Below are 10,396 nucleotides of genomic sequence, written 5' to 3' on the forward strand. Positions count from 1 at the left end.
TACACTGAGCATAGAAGAAATTCCACTGTTGGATGTGTTTTATAGCCCTAAACATAGAGTTGTAGTCAAAAGGCAACGGAAAAAGAGAAAGATAGACCAAGCATCAGCAACAGTTCCTGAAAAGACTCAGAGGTCAATCCCTTTGACGACTTGACCAAATTATCTCAGTTTGCAGGAGCGTATACAGTTGCCACAATAGATAAAGCAACCGAAGTCAATCAATTGGTCAAGGAAAAAGATCAAAAGATTAAACAGCTTGAAGAACAGTTAAGGGTAGAAAAACAGAGGATTGATCAGCAGGCTATTGAAAGGCAACAATAGTTATCTCAGGAGTTCGAACAACTAAAACTAGCACATCATGAAGAGATTAAATCTAAGGATGAGAAAATAAAGTAGCTACAACTCTCAATGGAGCAATTCAAAGACAATCCCAAAGTTGAAGAGTTTATAAAGGAAGCCTTAGAAATAAATAATTTCTTATCTCAACAGCTAACCCAACTCTGCCAAAAGATATCTCTCATTCATCCACTATGTATCAAAACCAACACACTGATAGATCAAGTGGTCAATTCCAAGTTGGAATTTGAGGATGCAGATGACAAAATCACAAGTTATATCTCTTGGCAAAGCACAGAAAAGGGAAGGGCTACTAAATTTCCAGTAATTGAAGAATCTCATAAAGAGATATTATTTTCAGAATGGGAGACACAGCTGATCAAAGCAGAAAGAGAAACTTCAAGGGCCACGGTGGTGAGGAATAATATCATTGAGCTAATAAATGATAACTTACACAGTGCCAATTTAATTTTTGAGTGTTCCCGAGAAAATCTTCCAAAAGCAAAAGTATTGGAAAAACAATGGAAGCAAGATTTGAATACCAGAGAGGAGCAACTCAAAAAATTAGAAAGCCTCAATTGGGATACATATTGGTTCTATTTAGTCAAACCACATAGCCAACAAATGACAATCAAATGTCTTGCTGATGCAACAGATCACATGATGCCAGAACTCTCGGATGCGGTATACACAGGTCAGTTGCATGCCAGGATGAGTCATCCACCAGAGATCCAAACTATGCTCGAGATTTGTAACTTGAAGCCACAGGAGGAATGATAGATGCAATGCATCTTTTCAAGAGCTATCACAATTCTATTTTTAACATGAAATCCCATATTTTGAGAAAGGTTGTTCCAACCACTTTAAGCACTTTTTACGAACAATTTGTTTTTAATTTTACTATAAATACCCTTTCATGTCATTTGAGAAAGGGTCCTGAAATTGTATTAAAATTAGATTTAAGAAGATAGCATTTCTGGACTTCTTAATTTACTTTTGTAGAAGACAAGGATCAAGGTTCAAACTTGTTGTAAAAGAGATTTCAAGAGGACTTGCATTTCTGTATCTTTTTGAAGTTTTCAGAAGAAGAAGAGTGAACCAGACTGTTACTTTCGTAAGAGGATTCAAATACATATGGTACTTTTATCAATGTCTCTTTGTTTCATGTTATGCAATTAAATAGTCTTTTGATTCGATATTGTTGTTATATGTGAATTTTTCATACAATTCTGCATTATATCACTTTTGAATAATTTGGAATTGATATTTTTAAGCACATATGCTGACAATTGATGTTATTATGATATGTGATATGTCTTATATCACTTTGTTTAAAGTGATCATCATTCATGCTTAACTTTCTGTAGCCAAGTGATTGATTTTCATTAACATTTGATTACCAGAAATCATTATAAATCGCATTGATATTGTATTACCCGGGTTATATATATATATATATATATATATATATATACTTTCATTGTCCAAATCATCTATCATTTTGTTATATATATTAAACACCAATTCATCAAATCACACTTTATTGGGAAACTGATCCCATACTATCCAGTCAGAGCCATCATCCCAAACGGAAAAGGAACTGCATTAAGGGCTGGATCGGGTGGTTATCCCCAATGTTGGTGCAACGATTTTAGAGGCATCAACATTTTTGGTGCTAGAAGGAGGGCCTGACTATGAAAGGCGAGTAAATCTAAATCTACAGGTTGTTCTAAGAGTAAAACTCCCTCACCATCTCCTCCAACTTCTCGTTCACATTCCAAATCTCCTATGCCCAAGCGAGAAGTTTAAAAGAAAAATACAGAACCCACTGTTGAAATCCTAAACAAGCCAGACAGTGCTTCTTCTGAACCCCCTGAAGTACAATCTTTGATTCACAAATTGCAGGGGATTTCAATATCTCAAGAAGAGTCTGAGTTATCCCAAGGCAGTTTCACTTCTCAATATATCCCATCGCAACCGCTGACTAGAGCAGAGAGTGAAAAACTTGGAATCCCACCAGTTGAATTCCCTCTACCAAGTCGTAAAAGGCCTAGGAAGACACCATCAGAATCTAGTAGCGAGATTCTTTCATCATCATCGTCCATTCCATCCATATCATTGCAAGGTCACACACCCGCTTCCCAACTCCAGATCGTGATTCACACAGGTACAAGAGCTACACCATCCTCTACCTGATCACCTTCACCCACTGCTTCACTGTCTTCTACTAATATCCCAACAATGGCACATAATCAACCTCAACCAAGGCCATGGACCAACCCAGGAGCTGTTAGAATGCCTGCACCGTTGACCCAATTGCCAGCACATCCAGAAAAATGGTTACCTAAATTTAATCCTGATAACGGCCTGTTAGCGGAAGAACATATAAATAATTTCATGTTGTCCATTAATTTGAATGTTGTAAGATTATTCCCATATACTCTACAAGGAGCAGCTGGCTTATGGTACTTTTCGTTACCATCAGGCTCAATTAATAGCTGGGATGCTTTTCAAGAGCAATTTCTAACTAAATTTGGAGATGATAGGTCTACAACAACTTTGATAAACGACCTCTCCAATTTGAAAGATGAACCAAAAGAACCCATTAAGGACTTCAACTCACGTTTCAATAAGTTATTGAATAAAATACCTGTAGCATCCAAGCCTAGCGAGGAGGTCCGAAATGAATGGTACATTTCTGCTCTACCTTCAAACACAGCCATCTTCGTTGATAGAGCTGCCAAACCAACGTTAGCAAAAAATATGAAAGAAGCAATAGATGTTGAAAAACATATCTTGGCCGTAGAAAAGAAAAACACATTAGAGGAAAGAAAATCCAAGAAAGTAACTTTTAGAGATGAATCAAAGAAGAAAGTAACCAAAGATCCATATGACATGGAAGGCCTACAAAAAGTTCTTAAAACTATGTTCAATGAAATGGTAGATATTAAAAAGCAGGTAGCTGAAAATTCATCAAAAAAAACATTTAGGAATTTTAAAAGAAATCATCCAACCGATCCTAAACCCCCAAATGCTATATCAAATGCAGAATCTGATTTAGATGATGATGAAGAAGAAGATATTGTTTTATCAGCTGAAGAAATAGAGGAAGAAGAAACAGTTGAATGTCATGGAATGTGGGATTTTATTCTACCCAACTCTGACAACGAAAGTGAACAGGAAGCCCTACCAGTAAACACCAGAAGTAAGAGTATCATAGGACCTAATCAGTCAAATCAAAAGAAGAAAAACTCAAATCCTGTTGCTAAAGAGAAAACTCCAATTTCATCTCCCCAAACAAAACCATCTTCATCCAATCCTCCATCATCATCAAAAACTCTAGTAGTTACAGATTCTATGGATTATAACATAGTTGAAGATATGAAGAAGACTCGAGCAAACATTTCTCTGCATGAACTTAGCAAGCTCAAACATCAACAAAAGTTGTTACTTAAGGAATTAAATGCAGTAGCTTCTTCTTCTCTTCCAACTAGTGTATTATCCAAGGCTGCCAGAGGATCAGGTAGGCCACCATCTGATAAGGTAGATTCTACCGATGCATTTTTAATTGGAGATAGATCAAATTCTCATACCCCTCCTTTTCTTTTAACTTATGAGATCTACAATAGAAATTTGCATAACTGCTTGAGTGATTCAGGGGCTTCATCAAATACAATGCCAACATCAGTTTGCTCCAAATTAAATATTGAACCCCAGAAGTCTGCAATTCATATTGTCCAATTAGATTGAACTAAGGTTCAAGTTTTAGGAGAAATAAATTCAGTTACTATTAGACTATCTGCTGATCCAAGGGTTGTTCAAATAATTGACATATTGATTGCTGACATCCCTGAGTTTTATGGTTTAATTCTTAGCAGAGATTGGTCTGAAAAACTTCATGGTTATATTTCAACTGATTGGTCTCACATGTGGCTTCCTTATAACGGGAAGCCAAATCAACTCAGAATTTACTGTGAAAAACACTTGACTCACACTGTAACAGAATTTAAAGAAGATAATGAACCAATAGCCTTCAATAATAATATTCTTGGAAACTATTTGGTTAAATAATTTTTTGGGAACTTCAATGCTTAGCAATCACCTTTTTCAGTTAGTAATTTCACATCGCAAGTTGAGAATTTTTCACAGACCAATACTTCTAAATGTGTTAATATTATAGATAAACTTGTAGATAAACCTGTAGATAAGCCTTTATTTTGGTCCTTGTATTTTGATGGATCTAAATCTAATGACGGTGCAAGAGCAAGATGTATTTTAGTCAGTCCTGAAGGAGAAAAGACAATGTTATCATGTAGGTTAGAATTTGAGTGTACCAATAATACTGCAGAATATGAAGCATTGGTTCAAGGTCTATATAAAGCAATAGGCTTGAATGTCCAATATCTAAAAGTATTTGGTGATTCTGAAATTGTCATTAAACAAGTGAGAAATACTATTCACTATCTTTCAGGACATCTGAAGCATTATCAATCACTTGTTCAAGATATTATATCTCATTTTATGGCATTTGATATCTCTCCTATTCCCAGATCACAGAATGCAGTAGCAGATCTCCTAGCTAATGTAGCTTCTAAGCTCCTTCCATCTGAGGATTATAGTCCAGATAGATTTTCTATTGAGTTGATTTTTAGACCATCCATCCCAGATAATGTCACCAATTGGCGTGTGTTCAATCATGATGAGGATATCTTAAATTTCTTGACATCTAAAGGATCTTATGACGACCAAATCATTGATGAAAGTGATCATGATCTTCAATTAAAGCAGAAACTCAATGAAAATCCTATTCCTAAATCTGTTGTTAAATTGGAAGATCTTTATGATATTAAGGATAGATTCAAAAAGGTCATTAATTCAAAGCTTCAAAGTTCAACTTTAAGGTTTGAATTAGTAAACCTTGGTACCGATGCCAAACCACAAAATGTCAATCTAGGACTTGGACTTTCACCTGATGAAGGATTTTCTTTCATCCGATTATTGAAAAAATATAAAAAATGTTTTTGCTTGGAATTATGAGGATATGAAGACTTATGATACCTCTATTATTCAACATACAATTCCAATGATTTCTGATGAGAAACATGTACAACAGAAATTAAGGAAAATTCACCCTAATCTTGAGAGTCAAATCAAAGTAGAGTTGAATAAACTCCTTAAAGCCAAAATAAATTTTCCTGTCAGACATTCGAAATGGGTCTCAAATTTGGTACCTGTCAGGAAAAAGAATGGCGATATTAGGATTTGCATAGATTTTAGAAATATCAACAAAGCATGTCAAAAGGATAATTTCCCATTACCAACAATGGAGCAGATACTGCAATCAATAGCTGGCTCAGAATTAATGTCTTTTATTGATGGTTTTTCTGGATATAATCAGATCCTGGTACATCCAGATGATAGATTAAAGACTACATTCAGAACCAAATGGGGAACATACGCTTATCATAAAATGCCTTTTGGTTTGATAAATGCTGGAGCTACTTTCCAATGAGCCATGGATATAGCTTTCAAAGGTTTGATCAATAAAACGATCATTGTTTACTTGGATGACATAACTATCTATTTTAAGAAAAAGAGCAACCATTTACATGATTTAAAGAAAATATTTGAACGTTGCAAAAAGTATGGGATCTCCCTAAATCCTAAAAAATCATTCTTTGCTCTTAATGAAGGTAAACTCTTAGGGTTTATTGTATCCAAAAATGGCATATACGTTGATCTTGACAGGATAAAGAAGATTTCTGATATCCCTTTACCACATAATAAGAAATCCATGCAATCATTCTTGGGACAGATAAATTTGTAAAAAGATTTGTTCCTGATTTTTCTCATATTGTTCTACCCTTGCAATCCATGATTAAGAAAAATTCAGTCTTCAAATGGGGACATAACAAAAGAGAAGCTTTTGACTCAATCAAACAAGCAATCATTAATGCTCCTGCATTGAATACTCTGAATTTTTCTAGTCATTTTATTTTGTATACTTTGGCCACTCAATCATCTTATGCTGTTGTTTTAACACAAATCAATGATCAACAGGTGGAAGCACCCATATCTTTCTTTAGTTCCAATTTGTAGGGTGTTGAGCTTAATTATTCAGAAGTCAAGAAACAAGAATTCGCTGTATTTAAGTCTGTTAAAGATTTTAGACCTTTTCTCCTTAAAACACATACAAAAGTGATAGTCCCATTCTCTGCAGTGAGGCAATTGCTAATTCAAAGAGAGGTAGGAGAGAAAATAACTAATTGGGTAACAACTTTACAAGAATATGACATTGATATTAAACCATCGAAAATTGTTAGAGGACAATGTTTTTGCAGGTTGCTGGCAGGAGCTTCCAATATACTAGATCATGAAGATTCAGATAGTACTGCACAAGTGAATGAGATAAGTATGATTGATTCTGAATCTCAATATGCTGATCCAATTTTTTACTTGAAAAATGGATATGCCCCCCCTGAATTCAGCTACAAAAACAAACGTGCCCTAAGGTTAAAAGCCAAACACTATGAAATCATTGATGATGTGTTATTTAGAAGAAACTATGATTCTGTTCTGTTAAGTTGCCTTGAAAAATATGAAGCGCAAACGGTTTTACAGGAACTCCATGATGGCCCAGCTGGTGGACACTTTGGAGGAGACACTACAGCATGCGGGGTATTATTGGCCAACTTTGTTCAAGGATACCCATGACTATGTGAGGAAATGTAAAGTATGCCAAACTGCTAGTGGGAGACAAAGGAAACCAACCTTTCCTTTACAACCAGTTAATATTGAGCAACCATTTGAGCAGTGGGGGCTTGATATTATAGGAGAGATTGTTCCTCATTCTTCCAAGAACAATAGATACATTCTTATAGCCACAGACTACTTCACTAAGTGGGTAGAAGAAATTCCACTAAAGGTCGCAAATTCTAATGTGATTATTGAATTTATTGATCATTTCATCATCACCGGGTTTTTTTTTACCTAATGCACTTATCTTTGACAATGCATCTTATTTTTCTAGAAATAGTATAGTTGAATTTGCTCTTAAGAGAGGTTTTAAGTTAAAATACTCTGCAAATTACTATCCCCAAGGAAATGGCTTATCAGAGTCAACTAACAAAAATCTCATAAGGATTATTAAAAGAACTGTTGATCAAATCCAAAAGAATTGGCATAAATCTTTAATATTTGCACTATGGGAAGATCGTATAACTCAGAAGGCCTCAATAGGTACTTCTCCTTTTAACTTAGTGTATGGGAAAGAAGCTGTTATTCCACCAAATCTAGCCCTCCCATCACTAGCCCTAGTACAATTCATTGAAGAAACTCCTTCTTCCTCTATTCAATTAAGGTTTGATCAAATTCTTAAATTAGATGAGGAAAGAGAAAAATCCAAGATTACTCATCCTAAACATCAACAAGTCATCAACACAATACATCATCATAATATAATTTTCATGATCTAGCTGAGGGAGGCATTCCCATGCTCAGCTTTATAAACTCATTTCATGTACATAGATCAGATAGTCCTCTGCAGATGCAGACTGGTGATTCTTCAGATATAGAGTCATCATATATGGGTAGGATGACCATCTATGTAGAGCCTTTGTACATTTGATGTTTTTATATCCCTGAATATATCGTAGCCCAGATGGATGAAGCTAGATCCGGGGTCTTCAAACTCGTTCAATCTTCACCCGATGTACAAGTCAGTACATGTGAAGAGATGTTCTGAAGTCGAACATGGAAAGACATCGCCTGATTACCAGCCAATGATGTAAGTTGTTAATAGACGCGAGAGGAATCACCGATAATGATAATGACCCTCAAGGTATTACAGTACAATTCACGTGGTGTGAATATATGATTCGATGTTGAACACCACGCAAAATATTTCGGTCGAAGGCCATTGATGTCAACCTGTCGCTGGAAGTGATAAACTTTCCATTGATGTATGCAAGCTTCAAAGCACTGAAAGGGGTGTTTCTAAGTCAACTTCTTGGATAATGAGTTGATATCGACAAGAAGTGACTCATCATAGGAGGGCCTTGATGTATCCCACATCTACAACACGAAACGAAGCAAATGATTTCTGGAGGTGAAAATGAATTGACGACACAAGGTTCAGGAATGGTGGTCATGAAAAAATGAAGGTTGGAGGTATTGCAGTGGATGAGACATTAACTGGATGGCGGTTTCTCAACTGAATGACTTCTCTTGAACATGTCAACGACACTGAGATGAATTGGTAGTATTAACCCCAAAAGATGGATGGTATGAAAGACCAATGGTGAGATGACTGGTGAACGGAATAACCCAACCCAACTCAATGATGGTGATGAAGTGAAAGTGTCATGTTCAAGAGCGACTTGCTACCATAAATTCTTCAAGTTTTTTTCCCTTTTTCCCCAGTCATTGCTGACCAGTACCTCTTTATTTTTGTCAAGCTTGAGGAGGATAACATATGCTTGTTCTATAATTTTCCCTTCGGGAAAACCTGTTGCTATTAATGTTTTAACGAGTCTAGTGACAGTGAAACTCGGTCTCGTCTAGATGGACAAGTTTGTCGCTATTGTTTTAACGAGTTTAATGACAAGGATAACTCGGTCCTTTTCATATTTAGAGAATTTGAAAAGAGACGAAAATAAAACTCCATAAGTTATTTTTCGTAAAATAATCCCTCAGGTCCGAAAAAGGATAAAATAATACAGGAGGGATGACATTTCCAATACTTTAATGAGTTTGAAAAGACAAGTGCTCAATAATCTTTTCATATTTAACAAGTTTGAAAAGGGTTTAAACAGGACTCTATTTTGAGGAACGAGTGGTGTCAAGGGTAGCAACTCGTTCCGGTGATGTTGGAACTTCTCAAAACATGTTGATTTGTGTGAAGAGGCTGGCTAATAAGACCACTCATTGCAACTGTTCCTCAAAAAGGGTAAAACAACCAAGTGGAAGTGTATGATTGGCCGAAGAGATGGTGGCGATGGGATGTACACAACCAAGGTTCAAAAGGCTGATAGAATGGCAATCACAAAGGTTAATTACTTGCAAATGGGTTTATTTTTTGACAAGCTTGAACCATGGGGAACTATGCTTGGCTTCAGTTTCATTTTTACACAAGCTTAAAACGGAAAAATATGCTTGAAGTCAGTTTCATTTTTACACAAGCTCGAAACGACAAAACTATGCTTGAAGTTAGTTTCATTTTTACACAAGCTTGGAACGACAAAACTATGCTTGAAGTCAGTTTCATTTTTACACAAGCTTGAAACGACAAAACTATGCTTGAAATAAAATTGAAAATGGGTTCATTTTTAGACAAGCTTGAACCATGGGAAACTATGCTTGGATTCAGTTTCATTTTTACACAAGCTTGAAACAAAAAACTATGCTTGAATTCAGTTTCATTTTTACACAAGCTCGAAATGAAAAACTATGCTTGAAAAAAGGTTTGCATGCCCCCAGCATGATGAAAGGGAGAGTTTCTTGTAATCAAATGGAAGTCACTGTGGTGAGGCAGGATGGTTATCCAACACCTCTTTGGTTTCATCCAGAATAGACAAAGGTGAATGGTGTGATAGACCAATCACATAACCTACAGGGAAACTTATCTTTACCATTAGGAGCATGCCCCCCAAGCTTCATTACATTCACCAGACTACTCATGGCTATCAGGTGGATGGAATGAAGGTTCAAGTGATACCATTGATGCAAAAGGACCATTTAGGGATGATGATTGACTTGGAGCTATGCTTGGACCGGGAAATGAAAGCTGGTCAATGGTGACAATTTTGCCTTCATGCAGGAAACACATCACTCGGAAGAGTGTTGAAACAATAGCTTCCATGTTATAAACATAGTCACGTCCAAGGAGTAAATTGTAGTCTAAAGGTCTTGGGACTACCATCACGTTCAGATGAACGGTTTTCCCTCCCAAAGTAATAGGTAACTTAGGAAGGATCCCTAACAGTCGACCGGTTCCTTTTTTAAAGCTTGAAAAATTCTATGTAACAGGCATAAGTGGTGGCGAGCCAAGCGTTTTCCAAGT

Source organism: Pinus tabuliformis, chromosome 1_1, assembly GCF_031772625.1.
Source record: "Pinus tabuliformis cultivar Carrire ecotype Pingquan chromosome 1_1, CPIR1, whole genome shotgun sequence".
NCBI lineage: Eukaryota > Viridiplantae > Streptophyta > Pinopsida > Pinales > Pinaceae > Pinus > Pinus tabuliformis.